Source organism: Pan troglodytes, chromosome 11 (genome assembly GCF_028858775.2).
Source record: "Pan troglodytes isolate AG18354 chromosome 11, NHGRI_mPanTro3-v2.0_pri, whole genome shotgun sequence".
NCBI classification, from domain to species: Eukaryota; Metazoa; Chordata; class Mammalia; order Primates; family Hominidae; genus Pan; species Pan troglodytes.
Window position 1 is genome coordinate 87,444,925 of NC_072409.2, and position 16,528 is coordinate 87,461,452.

Below are 16,528 nucleotides of genomic sequence, written 5' to 3' on the forward strand. Positions count from 1 at the left end.
AAGGTTCACAATTTCTCACAAATTGTTTGCCTTGTTTTTTTTTTTTTATTTTGCTAAAATTTCATGTGTGTGTGTGCACACATACCTTGTAAACATAATGTGTGTTCATTTATATTTTGAAACCAAGTTGTTAATTATATATGAAGAGAATTGTATTAACTCACTGCTAATGTTTTCTTTTAGTATTTATTAAACATTCACTAAACAAACATTTCTGAATGCCTATTATGTGCCAGGTACTATTCTAGACATATAGGATATATTGATTAATACAACAAATATCTACCATTCTGTAACTTACATATATTAAAAGACCCACTTTATAAAAATAATGTAGTTTACTTAAAATCTGTGTTGATATATTTTAATATGGCTGCATAACCTTTTTTACATTAGTATTATCAAATATAGCTTCTTTTATATCTTTAATTTCAACCTTACTGAAAGAATATCTTTTATTTAGGTATGTATTTTATATACATATTACAAGTTTATTTGTTTTTAAGAAAAATATAATTGAAAAATCTCTGAGCTTAAACAGAAAATTTCCATCCACATACATTTTTGAGACTATTAATATATATGGATTTTTTTATTTTATTTTTTTCTATGCCATGCTTTCCCTTTGCTTTCTTTTAATTATTTTTCTCAATCTATTTTATTAGCTGCTGTGGTATGAATATGACTCCCCAAATTCATAGGTTGGAAACAAACCCCAAAACCCCAATGCAACAATGTTAGGAGGTGGGGACTTTCGGGAGGTGTTTCGGTCATGAGGACTCCACATTCACGAATGAATTAATGCTACTATAAAAGGGGCTTGTGGGAGTGGGTTCACTCTTTCTTGCACCTTCCAAATTCTGCCATGTGAGGCCACAGCAAGAAGGCCCTCAGCACATGCCAGAACCTTAAACTTGGACTTCGTAGCCTCTGGAACTGTGAGAAATAAATTTATGTTGTTTATAAATTACCCAGTTTTTGGTATTTTGTAATAACAGAACAAGTGGACTAATACGTTAGTCAAGTTTCTTTTTTACTCCTTTATTCTATTAATTTAAAATTATGCATTCTATTTTTATACTTTGACAGTTTTGAATTTAATGATTTAATACTTGTGTTAACTATGTCTGTCACGACTGAATATCTCTATCAACCTGTTCCGAATACAAAAACTTTAATCTTTTAAATTCAATCACCAGTCTCATCTTCCATATCTATATTTTGAATTTAAGAACTCAGAATTCATCATTATCAATACTTTTTATAGACAATACATGTACTAATTTATTTTATATTCCTATTTTATTTTATATTGTTTTATTTTTATTTTAGAGTCCACTATTTTCTTCCAAGTTAAATTATATTCCCTTGAAGTACTTCTATTGGTATTCTTTCAGTGAAATCTGTGAGTATAATGCCTTGGACAAAAATATCTATTTTGCCCTCACTCTTGATTAAAATCCCAACTAGGTATACAATTCTAAGTTGACAGATATTTTCTCTTAATACTTAAAATCTATTTTTTCACTGTCTTGTTAACTGTGGTTGATTCTAACACTACTGTCAATCCAGCAGTCATCATTTCTTAGAAATTTTTGGGCAACTTTTTCTCTTGAATTTGGGAAGTTTGTATTATTTTTATTACTTCTAAAAGAAGTGTTTAAGTTTTTTTTTTAATTTAACACTTTTGATACTGACACTTTTTCAGGACTCAATCTTTCTTCAATTATGGGTAATTTTCATTCACCACCACTTTGAATATTGACTCTTTTCCCCTATTCTCTCTATTCTATTGTTATAGAATTGCTATGGTACACACATTATAAGTTCTCATCATACCTTTTATGTATTCACTTCTATTATCTTTACGTCTTTCTCTGAGTTTAATTCTGGATACTTTCCTGACTTCTGTTTTTTAGTTTACTAAATTCTTCTTCAGCTCTCTTTCTAATTGGCCTTTCTTTTAAATTAGGTCTCTTTAAAACATTTTTTTCTATTTACTTTATCCAGCATTCCTCTCTGTTTATAAAAGGAAGTTGTTTTTAGCAAGCTTGTTTACCACAGTCAAAGTCCATGACTATTTTTCTAAAAAGTTAAATTAGTTTTTGGAAAGCCTCAAAAGAGTCAAATAATTTGGTATTTTAAATATTAGCAAGAATCAATAGAGAAACCGTGCTAATGAAGGGGAAAGGGATGAGAGGAGATTTGTATATTTTGAAGGAGACTGTGTTAGTTTGCTAGGGCTGATGTATAAAAGTACCACAACTGCATGGTATCAACAATGGAAATATATCGTCTCTCAGTTCTGGAGGCAAGATGTCTGAGATCACAGTGTTGGTAAAGTTGGTTCCTTCTGATGTTGAGGTCTGTTTGGGAGAGTATTTTTCATGCTTCTTTCGTACCTTCTGGTGGTTTGCTAGCAATCTTTGGAGTATTTGGTCTTCTGTTGCATCATGTCAGTTTCCTGTTTAAACTTCACATGGTGTTATCCCTGTGTGCATGCCTGTGTTTATTTTTTTTTTAAATAAGGACACTAGTCACATTGAATTAGAGGCCCATTCTGTTCTAGTATGTCCTCATCTTAGTTACATCTGCAACAATCCTATTTTCAAATAAGCTCGTATAATGTGGTGCTTAGGGTTAAGAATTCAGTACACAAATTTGAGGGGGTCACAAGTCAAACCATAACAGAGACACTATTGGTAGGAGCCAGCCTTGAGTTTAGAGTCTGAGGAATCTCAGAATTTTTCCCCAAAAGTTACATAGTATCAAATGTCTTGTCTTATAAGAGCCTTGTTATTCTGGTATATGGTCTGTTCAGGTTCTGTCAAGTTGATTGCTCGTTGTTGATATCTTAATTAGATTTTGACAAAAAGTGTATATTTATCACAATTTTTCTCAGAATTAGAATACACTGAAAATATTCAACTGTTAAGGCAATGTCAATTATTCAGCGACCCATGCAATCATCCTCTGTCTGCCTCTGTTGCTTGTGCTTGATTTGCTTATTCAAGTTTCTCTCAAGCGACTGGCTATGGGTAAGGGGCTGTCTTCATTCATGCATTATTGCTCAGCAGTAGTAGATGTACAATGGCAGCTATATTTTTGCAGTGATTTTACTTTTGCTTTTAACTTAACTGAAAAATGCTTGAATGAAGTTATGACAACCCAAAATATTCCCTTTAGGAAGCCAGTGTTTGTTTATGTAAGGGGTAAAAATCCCTAACTAGTAAATGTCTGTGAGATTTTGATTTATATGATTAAAAGAGTGAGTAAAAGAAATTATAGTTAAAAAGTAAGAATTATGTAAAATTTGATATCTTATCTCTAAAACTTTCCCACCACACTTAAGCACAGAGTTAAAAATATTTTATTGGCAATGTGTATCTTCGGGTTCTGATGTCTATTATTTTAGAACAGTCTCTTCTCTTTCTTGCAATTTCATTTTTAGTCAAGGATACCCCAAACCTGTGAATCTTAAGTGACCAAAAAAAATTAAATCATCTAATTATTAAAAACAAAAATGATAAAATAAAAATTCATCAAGTGTCTATCCAATGATGATCTCCTTTGTGCTGGAATCTCAGGTCCAGCTCTCTTGTCTGGCTTAGGCCAAAGGTCATGTCTCATCTCCAAGAGCATTACAAATCCAGGTGAAAAGCTTAAATCCTCCTCTGAAACGACAAGATTATTATGATATCAGTAACCTTTCTTCTTCTGCATTTGTCTTCTATTGTTCTATGCCTGAAGATGTCCACTTTCTTCTGTTAAGTGTAGCTGTCCAGTTTAGCTCCGTGTGTGTGTGTGTGTGTGTGTGCGTCCACACGTGTGTGTGTGCATGCACGTACTCATGTGGTGTACATATGTGTGTGTGTGCACATGGATGTGGTATTACTCAGTATTTCTCTGTGTTGTAGCAGAAAGGAAATCTATTTGGACAGTCTTAGCCTACCTTGCTGCTGAAGTCTCTGAACGTTTTCTATATATGTGTATAAAATTAAAAAAAATAGATACAGTTTATTTTTAAGAAAATCATGGCAATATATATCAGGCTTCCTTTACCTAGCATCCCCAAAATGGCTATGGGAATCTCACCCTCTTCTCCCAACTGCATACCATTTTGTTGTTTGTTTGCATTAGAGCATTTTTTTCTAGGTAAAGGATTGATGTCTTTTATCAGAATACTAATATAATTCATGATCCCTGCAAAAGTTTTAAAAACATTAATTATAATTTTGAAAATGTATTTTTTCACCTTTGAATTAGATTATGTCCATTGACCTCTTAGCATTCTCGTAAGGCACACTTTTCAATGTGACCTAGTAATCCATTATATAAATATGATAAAATTAAAATCAAAATTCCTGTATTGTTTAATTTTAGATTTTTCCTGTGTTTATTATAATGAACAAAGTAATAAATATTTGTAAACATAAATGCATGAACCCATCCCTAATACTTTCCCTGTGGTAATTTCCTCGGAGAAGAATTCCGGGGTCAAATAGTAAAGTCATTGTTAAAGCTTTAAATACAAAAAGCCAATTTCTGTTACATTTATGCTTTTAAAAAGTGTGTGTATGTATATACATACACATGTATATATACAAACAAATTTCTTATTTTACTTGATTGATATACAATAATAGAGCAGCTCTGTTTTAATTTTTGACAAAACTCCAGAATAATGTGCCATGAATAATAAGTAAACCTTTAAATTTAGCTCCATGGATGATGCACTACAGCGGAGATTCAAGTGTAAACAGATATTTTTCTGATGTACAATGTTAATTCTTATTCCTTTGTTGTAAGTTTCTATATTTAATTCAGTAGAATAATTTTAATGGCTTTTTGTTTGCTAATGTTTCAGTATCTAAGAGTTTTTAAGGGACCCAAACATTATAATAAGTAAGCAGCACTGAATTCCATAAAAATTGAGAAGAAATTAAGAAAGTTTTCTTAGAAAGAAATGAACTAAGAATGACAAGTTTTTGGAGTTTTAGTAGGAAATGAAAAAATAATCAAGGCAGAATTGCTATAGTACAATATCTTGGTTAGTTGTGGAATAAGAGATTTAAAAAACAAATCCCAGAGGATCCAAATATACTCCTGGGAATGACCCCAATGTGTTTTCAGTAAAAACAGTGCATGCTCTATAGTATATAGTAATTGTATTTAGGTAGTCAACCATCTAAGGATCCAAAAGAACAGAATGAAGCCAGAAGTGATGGCACATGCCTGTAGTCTCAGCAATTCAGGATGCTGAGGTGGAAGGATCACTTGAGCCCAAGAGTTGGAGACTGCAGTGATCCATGATTGTGCTTCTGTACTCCAGCCTGGTGACAGGGCAAGACCCTGACTCTAAATAAATAAATAAATAAATAAAGCAGAATGAGATTTCATGAAAACAAGGCAAGGTTTAATTGTGTACCCAGGTAAGGGGTATGCTTAACCAGTTCAATAAGAAGGAAATAAATTGCTAAACATATTTTCACTTACAACAATTGGTTCATACTTTTCTATTAAGTTGAAAAGGCCTAACAACAATAATCTATTAGATGTGTTTATCAATGTATAGGTCACAGAAGATCTTCAAGTGTATTATATAATTTAATTTGTAACCTAGCAGTCCAAAATAGATATTTAAACTTGAAATAAATAAATAATAATGTCATGAACAGAAAAATCACTACCACCTTTAAGCTAAGTACTTTCATCCATTTACCAAATATTTCATGAATGTCTTTTAATTCAGGTACTGTTCTGGGTGCTGGAAATATTGAAGTAAATATTAACCATCATTTACTAAACTTCCACTAGATTCAAGCCTTCTTTATGAACAATCTCTTATTCTCAGCACAGCCTCTTCAAGGGCACAACCCTGTGATAAAGGAATATAGTCTGCAGTCAGTTTCAAACCTCAGCACTGACAGATAATATAGGCCACACCTATTGCGATTCATCAACCTAAGTTTGAGAATCTTGACTTCATCAGGACTTCAAAGCAGTGTTTATGTCCTGACTCCTTCCTTATAAGATAAACTAAAGAGGACTGTCTTAGTCAGGGTTCTCTAGAGGGACAGAACTAATAGGATAGATGGATATGTGCAGGGGAGATTTTTAAGGAGTGTTGACTCACAAGATCACAAGGTGAAGTCCCACAATAGGCCATCTGCAAGCTGAAGAATCAGGAAGCCCGTCTGAGTCCCCAAACTTCAAAAGTGGGAAGCGGACGGTGCAGCCTTCAGTCTGTGGTCAAACGCCCAAAAGCCCCAGGCAAACTACTGGTGTAAAGTCCAAGAAGCCAAAAGCTGAAGATCTTGGAGTCTGATGTTCTAGGAGAGGAAGCAACCAGCACCCGAGCAAGATGAAGGCCGGAAAACTCAGCAAGTCAGCTCCTTCCACCTTTTTCTGCTTGCCTTATTCTAGCCATGCTGGCAGTTGATTAGATTGGATTGAGGGTGGGTCTGCCTCTCCCAGTCCACCTTTGGCAATCTCCTTTGGCAACACCCTCACAGACACACCCAGGAACAATACTTTGTATCCTTCAGTCCAATCAAGTTGACACTCGGTATTAACCATCACAAGGACCAAAGAGCCAAGTATGTCATCAACAGGGTGCAAAGGATTGCCTTGTGAAGACTGACAGAAGGCAAGCTGGATTCAGTCTATAAGAGGCAGTAAACATAATTAGAAATGTATAATAGAAAAGAAAACCCAATTTACTGGAACTCTCAGGGTAGAGATACTTGTAGTCAGAAGGAGTACTTTGACGCCTGGTCCCCAATCCTCCACAATCAGAAGCATACTAAGTAGCCTTTCAACGCGGGCTGGGCTGGTTAACTTTCCTTTCTCAGGATGAACTGCTTGGAAGTCTAGAGGAGAATCAGAGCACTGTGACTTGAGGTTTTCCTGCTTTTTCTTTCTCCTTGGAAAGCTTAACCTCCCCACCAAATGAATAAGTATATGATAAATACATAGAGAGTGTTAGCTTGAAAAAGTACCCTCAATCCCAGGGCAGGTACAAAGCCTTTCTTTTGTCTTGTTTGTTTCCCAGTGTAACAAATAAAAGTGAAAAGGCCTCCCTTCTTTTTCTGGAAAAAAAAAAAAGTCAGTTTAGAAAGAAAAATCTGAGAACAAATCATGTGAACCACAAAAAATATTGACAACAACAAAAAACAGTTTGAGGACTTTGAATTCTCACAACCTATTTTAGCTGAATATGAGAAAAGGACTAAAACAGGATATTCTCCTGATTTGCTGATATGAAACCTCTCTTTTTTCTTTCCTAGATTTATAGGAGAAATCTATTCAACTTGCTTTTCCTCAGCCCCCAAGCTGTCTGAAAGATATTATCCCCACTGTTCAGATGAGAAAATAGAGGCAGAAAATGTCTGTTAAAAATCATAATGCCTTCTGTTTGTATAAGAAATTAAAATGAGAGTCCTTGCTCTCAGTTCAGTTATCTTGTTACTTATACTTGCCTCATTTTTAAAAATCTGAATGACTCTTAATGGAACATTACCGGTTTGTAAAATAAGGTAAAATGCTCCCATAACAGTTTAAAATCCATTTTATGCTTTTAGATATCAATAACTACAATTTTAACATGCCATTTTATTTGTTCAGCTGTTAGCCCATAATATTTTCCAAATACAAATGAATAATTCAGTGCATCTGAAAGTTTTGCATTGGAAATAGTCCAGAATTTTCACATACAAAAGCTTTTTTTTTTCACCCTTGAGGATCTGAACTAAATTTCCCTTATACTGGCCTCCATTTCAAAAGCTGGCCTTTAGTAAATGGCAAAATCCGTGTTGTTTATTCAGAAATGTTAATACAAATAAAGTGAATACGTATTTGGAAATTAAATATATATTCTACTGGTATTTTCATGACAATAATTTTTATATAAATATTTCTGATCTGATCTTTTATCAGTATTTTGACTGAGTCAAAGAAAACTATACATACTTAAATAAGATAAACCTTCAAAAATGCAAGTTTTCTTTATGTAAAACTCTAGTAGAGTACACACAAGTTACCTTCTGTCTACACTTCAAAAATATGAAGTCAGATGTTGCACATTGTTAAACATAACTAGAAAAAAGGGATACTGGTGTTTGGAAAATTGAAAAAATACAGACAAAGCATAATGGAATGTTATAGTGTTGACACTTGGGGAGAAAAAGAGGACAATGTAGGAAAAATAACCAATGCCTTAATGCTCCCGAGATTGTGTGGGATGGAAGGGACAGAGGTTGCTGTGGCCCTGGGATACTTGTAAAAGAGGCTGTGTATATGTGCTTTGATAAAGCATTACTGTGAGGGAAGCTGATCATATGTCATTTTGGATTTTGTGAAGAAAGCATAAGAAATGTTTACTTGGAAATAATCTTTTTTCATTTTTAATTATTTCAGTTACTGTTACGGTTGCCAGATAAAGTATAAGATGCCAGTCTTATTAATTTGGAATTATATATATATATATTTATATATAGCATACTTATATTAATTTTTTGGTTTATTTGAAATTTAAAATTAATTTGACACTATATTTTTACTTACTAAATCTAGCAGTCCTAGTGACTGTGCATCATGGCAGGACTTGGCATATGACATTGTGAAGAACGGTATGAGACATTAGAAAAAAGACTAGGTGCAGAAAAAGATGTTTTTCAATATGTACTTAATATTCAATACAGTACACATATATAAGCAATTAAATTTTAGAGAAGCAGGATTCCTGAGATGTTTATCATGATTAGAAGATGGCAGAGGGAAATCAATAGTGAACATTTCAATATTACTGACACATAATTGGTGTTGTCTTTATGTAATATGTTATTGATTTTTATTTTAGTGATTGAAAACAATATTAAGCCCTATCATAGTTCTATTTCTTTAACCCATTTCTCCATAAAGGCTGAAATCCCTATAGGTTTCATTCTTTTTAACACAGTAGTTTCTTGGATGTGTGCTTTGAAAGAAACAACTTTATACTGTTAATTAGGTCAACCTGTGCATGGGGGCGTTATGTTTACTCTGAGAGGAAATGGGCAAATTAGCATATTAATGAAGACATCACACACCTTTTTTAATTTTTGCTGGGGCAAAGGCATTCCAGTTTTAGATGGTTTTTATTTGAGCCAAACTGTATTGTACATGGTGTAAAATCTAGCAAGTGCAACTATTGCCTGAGGGATAATTTGCTCAAAATGGAATGGCAGATGGCACATGGTGATGGTGGTGATGTATTGTTATAATCTAAAATATTTTGCATTATCTTCGTTGTCATCATCATCATCATCACCATCATCGTGCTATTAAACTTGTCTGGAATTGTCTGATTAAGAGCCATTGCTTACAATGATTTCTCATCTCATATGCCACCTTCACCTGCTTTTGCCAGACTGAATTCAGCTCATCTTTCAAAGGTTATTTTAGGTGCACCCTGCTCCAACCAGTTTTCACTCCCCCCAAAAAGCTCAAGAATCACTTCCTACTTCTACTTCCAACCTTAATCATAACACGATGAAGCTGAAAAATACTGTGTCAAGTTTTATCCCCTTATGTTAGAGAGGAAAATCTGCTTCCCAAAGAGGTTGGTGAATAAAGTCAAGATTGAATAACCAGTTAGATAAAAGAAGTAGGATTTTTCTTTTAATTTTGCTATTTAAATTTAGAGCTCTTTTCACACTTTCCTGCTGTTTCACTTCATCATATACTGTACTCATTTGCATTTATATTTATAGACTGGTAAACCTGGGAAAGAACTGGTATTCAACCTTAAACTATTCATTATGTTTTGTATTTATGTTACTTTTCCAACCTACCGGATCCACCTTTTTAAAGGCAGACATTGTGTTTAAAACTCCCAGGGCAGTAAACCCAGTAGCTAAAATAGAGATGGCAAAAAAAAAAAAAAAAAAAGTATTTGCAGTTTGCAACTGGTCTTAATGGTTGCCTGAAGGAATAGTTTAGTCAGGGCTTTAAATCCTTGGGAAAGACTGCCATTTCCAATTAGGTATATCTACCTTATCTCTGTACTGTGACATTTCACATTGTTTATTGATAACTAGGAATATATTAAGGGATAACAGATATAAATCCATTGAGTCATTAACGTGTGAAAAACAGTATTAGACACCTGACATACCATATTTAAAATGCAAAACCATTTAATCATGGGTAACTGAGCCTTAAATAGTTAAGTAATCTCTAGTATGGAGAAGAATATAAATTTAATCATAGTCTCACTAATGCTGAATTCCATTTCAGATAAATAAATGTTAATACACAATCAAAATGGGCTTGCATTCATTGTATGTTATATTTATTTCACTTTCCCATAACTCTGCCTGAGGTACTGGAAGGAGAATGGGTCATTACGATGTTTATGGTCTCTGTAGTTCCCAGATGGGTAGCAGATAGACTCAACCAGGAGTTCCTAAAGAAAGAATGGAACATGAAGGACTTTCTAAAACTATTCCTCTGCTTTAGAATTATTCTAACTAATACTCAGGTTAAGTCTAGGAAGAATACCAGGGAACTATTCCTGCTAATAATTTGAATAACACCTAATCCTTAGTGACTCAGATAAAGTAATGATATTGAATTTTAAAGTAGCTAGTGATTTATTTGAGAAAATAATGTTGATTTTTTATGACAAAACTAAAAATATCAAATTTTATATGAATACATATACACACATACATATATGTGTATATATATGTGGATATATACACATCAACAATACACACACACACACACACCTTTGCTGCAGAGAACAGTAGATGGTGTGTTGACATTATTTCTCTTAGTATTTAGTAGATAGTAAGGACAAATTTTAGTATCTCTTGTAGAGTTATTTGTAATACAATTCAAAGACAATTATGTAGTACAACTCATGTACCTCCCTTTAATGCAAAGATATCCTGGAGTGTTTTTACATTCCCAATACAAAATGTAAGCAGTGTTCAATTAGAGAACATGACTGAGTGAAAGAATAAAAGTTCAGATATGAATTAATTTATTGACTGCCATTTCAGATTCCAGCTGAGAAAGAATTATAAATTGGCCTGTGTAATAACTAAACCAGAATGTGTAGAATTTCATGTTGGTGCTGAGGGTTTTGTTATTGCTGTTTTCTCTTTCTGAAACTAGACCATAGACCTCCTTCAGTCAATCACAAATGAAAACAGCTCAGTTCTGAAAGATAGCTTCTGACAACTACCCCAGTTCTGAGTTGTGCATTGCTTTATGCTGCAACTTATCATGTGGCAATTTTTAAATCAATTTGGCATTTAACAGAAAACCGAAGTAATTTTCTCAGAAGTTGAACAGAACTTGTCTCTGTTTTGTGAAAATTCTAGCATCAGCATCTTATCCTGAGTTAAGTAGGATAAGTAGAAGAGATGGTTGTATTCTTCCACAGCTATGAGATGTGTCCCTTGCTGACACATTGCATTGAGAAAAACATGACATCGGTGTGGAGAAGAAAATCATCCAAAAATAAATTGGATATTTTTGACATTATTTACTGATAATTAGTTTGGAACTAGTAAGTTGCAAATGACCCTAAGAGGAAGAATTCCTTTACTTAAACTCATTTTCAGTAAGGTTTAAAAGCCCTATATAAGATCTTTTGTTTGTGCAGACATCCTCAATTTAATCGACAACAGATTTAGTCAGCACTCATTCTGTTCCAGGTCAGGTGCAGACACTAGAGATATCGGAAAAAACAAGACACCAGTCCCTGCCCTCAAGGAGCTCATAATTTAAGAGAAAGAGTGACAAATAAGCAGATAAATACCTTTCCAGGTTGTGGTGCTCTGAGGTAAGCACACAGTGTTAAGGGAGCACAGAGCAGGGGTATGTCGTCCACACTGGGGCAGTGAGGGGAACACAGAAGACTTGGAGGAAGGTCTGCCTCAGGCTATAAGGCTACTTGGGTTGTTTTCCTTGACACTTAGAGAGACAGAGAATAGAAATGCCCTGGGTACCTGATGAAGATGGACCTTGGTGAAGAATGGTAAAAACAGCAGGAATGGGAGGCCATTTCAATGAGATTCTGCAGAAGCCACGTGTGATCAGAGAAAAAAGGCCCCTGAGAACATGGACTTTATCTATTTTCTTTACCTCTGCATCTCCTGAATCTCAAAGAATAGTTGGCACATAGTGGATAATGAATATGTTTTTACAGAATGAATAAACTAATGAGATGTTTATGACTACAGACAGAAACAGAAGAAAATGGGAGGTTATGGGGCAGTTTAAGGAGCATTAGACAAACAAGCAGATACCTAGAATCTGGTTTCAGCTCTACATTTATTTAATTGTCATCAATTGTCCAGTGAACCAAGTTTGCTTGCCTGTACAGTGAGAAGATTATACTACATAATCTCCACGTTCTTTTGATAGCTGGAATGTATGAAATGACTCTACTTCTGTGTAAAAGAAAACAAACATGTTTCTAGAAAATTACTTTTAAGTCGTCTTCCAGAGTGATTTAGAGTCAATTAAAAATGTGACTTTTAATATAATAATGTAATATTTAATTCATAAAAAGATGGTTCATTCTTTAAACTACATTATAAAGGACATGTATATTGATAGCTCCCAGTAGGTAAACATTCCCTATAATTTTTAGGGTAGCTGCTATAATCTCTTAGAATAATACATAATTCATTTATAAAATACAGTAATAAGAAAAGGAAAATCTATTACATTGTAAAACCAAAATAAGCCTAGTTGGAAAGGTTGGGCAGGCCACATGGCATCCTGTAATGTGGCATTTAGCAAATTAAGGTACTTGAGCTTCCAGGGATATCTATACACAGTGGTGGGTTTCCATTTGGCCAAAAGGTCTGCCTTTAGAAACACAGGTATTTTCAGCCTCTATTACCTTAATATTGCAGGAAGGCCATAGAATTCATTTAGATTTACCCAAAATGTCAATTTTGATTATTGTGAACATTCGTGTACAAGTTTTTCAGGGTTGTATGTTTTCACTTATCTTGCTATCGGAGGGCAGGTCTATGGTTAACATTTTGGAAAACTGAAAACCTAGTTTCAGAAGTGCCAGAAAGGCTAATACATTTCTAAGATTCTACAACAGAAAGATGGAAGCTAGTCTCTCTGAGTATCTTGTAGATGCTGCTTTGCTCTTTTATGGCATTGGATGTTGCTGTTGAGAAGCCTGATGCAAACCTGCTTTTCTATCTGTTGTAAAGCAGTTTATTTTTCTGGCTGAGCACTCAAAGGATTCTTTCTTTAAAGCATAATAATTTTATTAGGACGTGTCTTGATGTTCCGAGTAACATTCTTCCAGAATATGGTGTACCTTTCCAATAGCAATGTTTAGATTCCATTTTTGTATTATTGATTTTGTTATTTTAATGTCCTTATTGAGGTGTAATTTCCATACAAGTTCACCAGTATAAGGTGGGTAACTCAATGGCCTTTTTTTTTTTTTTTTTTTTTTTGAGACGGAGTCTCGCTCTGTCACCCAGGCTGGAGTGCAGTGGCGCAATCTCGGCTCACTGGAAGCTCTGCCTCCCAGGTTCATGCCATTCTTCTGCCTCAGTCTCCCGAGTAGCTGGGACTACAAGCGCCCGCCACCACGCCCCGCTAATTTTTTTGTATTCTTAGTAGAGACGGGGTTTCACCGCGTTAGCCAGGATGGTCTCCATCTCCTGACCTCGTGATCCGCCCACCTTGGCCTCCCAAAGTGCTGAGATTACAGGCGTGAGCTACTGCGCCCGGCCCTTCAATGGCGTTTTAAAAAACATATTTTTAGAGTTTTGTGACAGCTATGAAGATCTGGTTTTAGAAAATGTCACCATCTCAAAATAAGTCACTCTCTGTTGCCTCCCTCACATACACTCCCACTTAGACAACCACTGATCTACTTTCTGTCTCTATAGATTTGCTGTTCTAGACACTTCTTATCAATAGGATCTGCAATATGTGGTCTTTTGTGACTGGCTTCTTTTACTTAGCATAATGTTCTCAATGTTCATCCATATTGCTGCATGTGTTACTACTTCATTCCTTTTCATTGTGGCATAATATTCCATTATATAGGTATACCATATTTTGTTTTTCATTACATTAAACAATTGATGAGAATTTGGGTTGTTTCCACTTTTTGATTATTATGAACATTCATGTACAAGTTTTTCAGGGGTGTGTGTTTTCACTTATTTTGCTATCATAGGGTAGGTTTATGGTTAACATTTTGGAAAACTGAACACCTAGTTTCAGAAGTCCAGAACCGTGGTACATTTCTATTGACAATGATAGTTCTAATTTCTCTACATTCTTGCAAACATTTATTATTGTCTGTCTTTATTATAATAATCCTAGTAGAAGTGAAGTGTTATCTCACTGCAGTTTTGATTTGCATTTCCTTATTGACTAGTGATGTCGAGTATTTTTTCATGTCCTTATGCGTGATTCATATATATTTTTTAGATAAATACCTATTTGTATCTTTAGCTATTTTTAAAAATCCTTTTGCTGATTTTTGAATTGGATTGTTTAATCTTTTTAGTATGTCATTGAAGTTTTGATTTGTATTTTCTTATTGACTAATCATGTTAAGTATTTTTTCATGTGCTTATTTGTGATTCATATATCATTTTTGGAGAAGTACCTATTCATATTCTTTACCTATTTTTAAAGATCCCTTTGCTTATTTCTGAATTCCATTGTTTATCTTTTTAGTATTAAATTGTAAGAGTTTCTTCAAGTCTTTGCCTTGATTTATTTATTTGTTTATTTATTTTGAGACGGAGTCTTGCTCTGTTGCCCAGGCTAAAGTGCAATGGCGTGATCTCTGCTCACTGCAACCTCTGCCTCTTGGGTTCAGGCGATTCTCCTGCCTTAGCCTCCCGAGTAGCTGGGATTACAGGTGCACACCACCATGCCTGGCTAATTTTTTGGGTTTTAGTAGAGATGTGGTTTCACCATGTTGGCCAGACTGGTCTTGAACTCCTGACCTCGTGATCCCCCGGACTCAGCCTCCCAAAGTGTTGTGATTACAGGTGTGAGCCACCACGCCAAGCCCTTCCTTGACTTTTGACTTTTATAAAGATTTCTTTTGAAGTAGAACATTGCTTAGCTTTGATGAAGTCTAATCTCTTTTATTATGTGTGCTTTTGATGTTATATTTAAGAAACATTTGCCTAATTAAATTACAAACATATACTCCTATACCTTCTTCTTATAGCTTTTGCTCTTTCATTTAATTCTATTATTCATTTTTAGCTCATTTTTGTGTGTATGGTGTGAGGTAGGCATTGAACTTCATTCTTCTTCATGTGTATTATCCAACTGTCCTAGTACTAAAGGTTAAAAGCTGCTTTTTCACTTTTAATTATCTTGGCCCCTTTGTTGGAAAATTAATTGACCCTAAAGTTTGGGGCTTATAATGAGTCTCAATTCTATTCCATTGATTTCTATGTCTATACTTATACTAGTACCACACTGTTATAATTTCTGTAGCTTTGTAGTAAGTTTTAAAATCTGGAAGTTCACTGATTTTTATCTTTTATTTTCAAGATTGTTTTTGGTGTTCTGAATCCCCTGTATTTCCAACTGAATTTTAGAATCTGCTTGTCAATTTTGAATTAAAAAAAAAAAAGCCAACTGTGTTTCCAGTAGGGATTGTGTTGCATCTGTTGATCAATTCGTAGGGAATTGCCATCTTAATAATATTGAGATATCCAATCCATAGAAATGTCTTTCCAGTTATTTAGATCTTCTTTAATTTCTTCCAATAATATTTTGTGCTTGTCAATGTACAGGTCTTGTACTTATTTTGTCAATTTTATATCTGTTTATTTTTAAATCATATTATGAATGAAATTATTTTCTTTATTTTATTTTTGAGTGTTCATTGCTAATGTGTGTGTATGCAATTGATTTTTGTGTGTTGATCTTGTGTCCCACAACTTTGTTAAACTCAAATAATAGAACTAGTAGAATTTTCTGTATGTAAGATTATGTCCTCTAAGATTACAGTTAGTTTTATTTCTTATTTTCTAGTCTGGAGTTCTTTTATTTATTGTTATTGCCTAATTGTCCTGTTTATACCTGCAATACAATATTGCATGGAAGTGGGGAATGTGAATATCCTTGTCTTATCTCTGGTCATATTAAGTCTTTCACCATTAAGTATGATATGAGCTGTGGGTATTCTGTAGATGCTCTTTATCTGGTTGAAGAAGTTCCCTTCTGTTCTTAGCTTGTTGGCTATTTCTATCATGAAAGCATGTTAATTTTTTTTTCAAGCTGCACTTCTAAATCTACTGAGAGGATTGTGTGGATTTTGCCCCTTATTCTACTTATATGGTGTTTTGTATTCATTTATTTTAGGATATTAAAGCAACTTTTATTCCTAGATTAAATTTATTGAATTTATTTTTACATTCATTTTCTATTAATTTAATGGCCTTTTTAGATATTTAAATTAAATCTGTGTTAGATTTTCTTCGCCTAATCTCTTATATTTTCACTCCACTGC

The 16,528-nt window shown here is 34.0% G+C and overlaps 1 long non-coding RNA gene across 2 annotated transcripts in view; it reads left to right on the forward strand.

Moving 5' to 3' along the window:
• The window catches only part of LOC134807676 (uncharacterized), an 841,508-nt gene that overhangs the window by 672,945 nt on the left and 152,035 nt on the right, over window positions 1-16,528 (forward strand). The window lies entirely within an intron of this gene.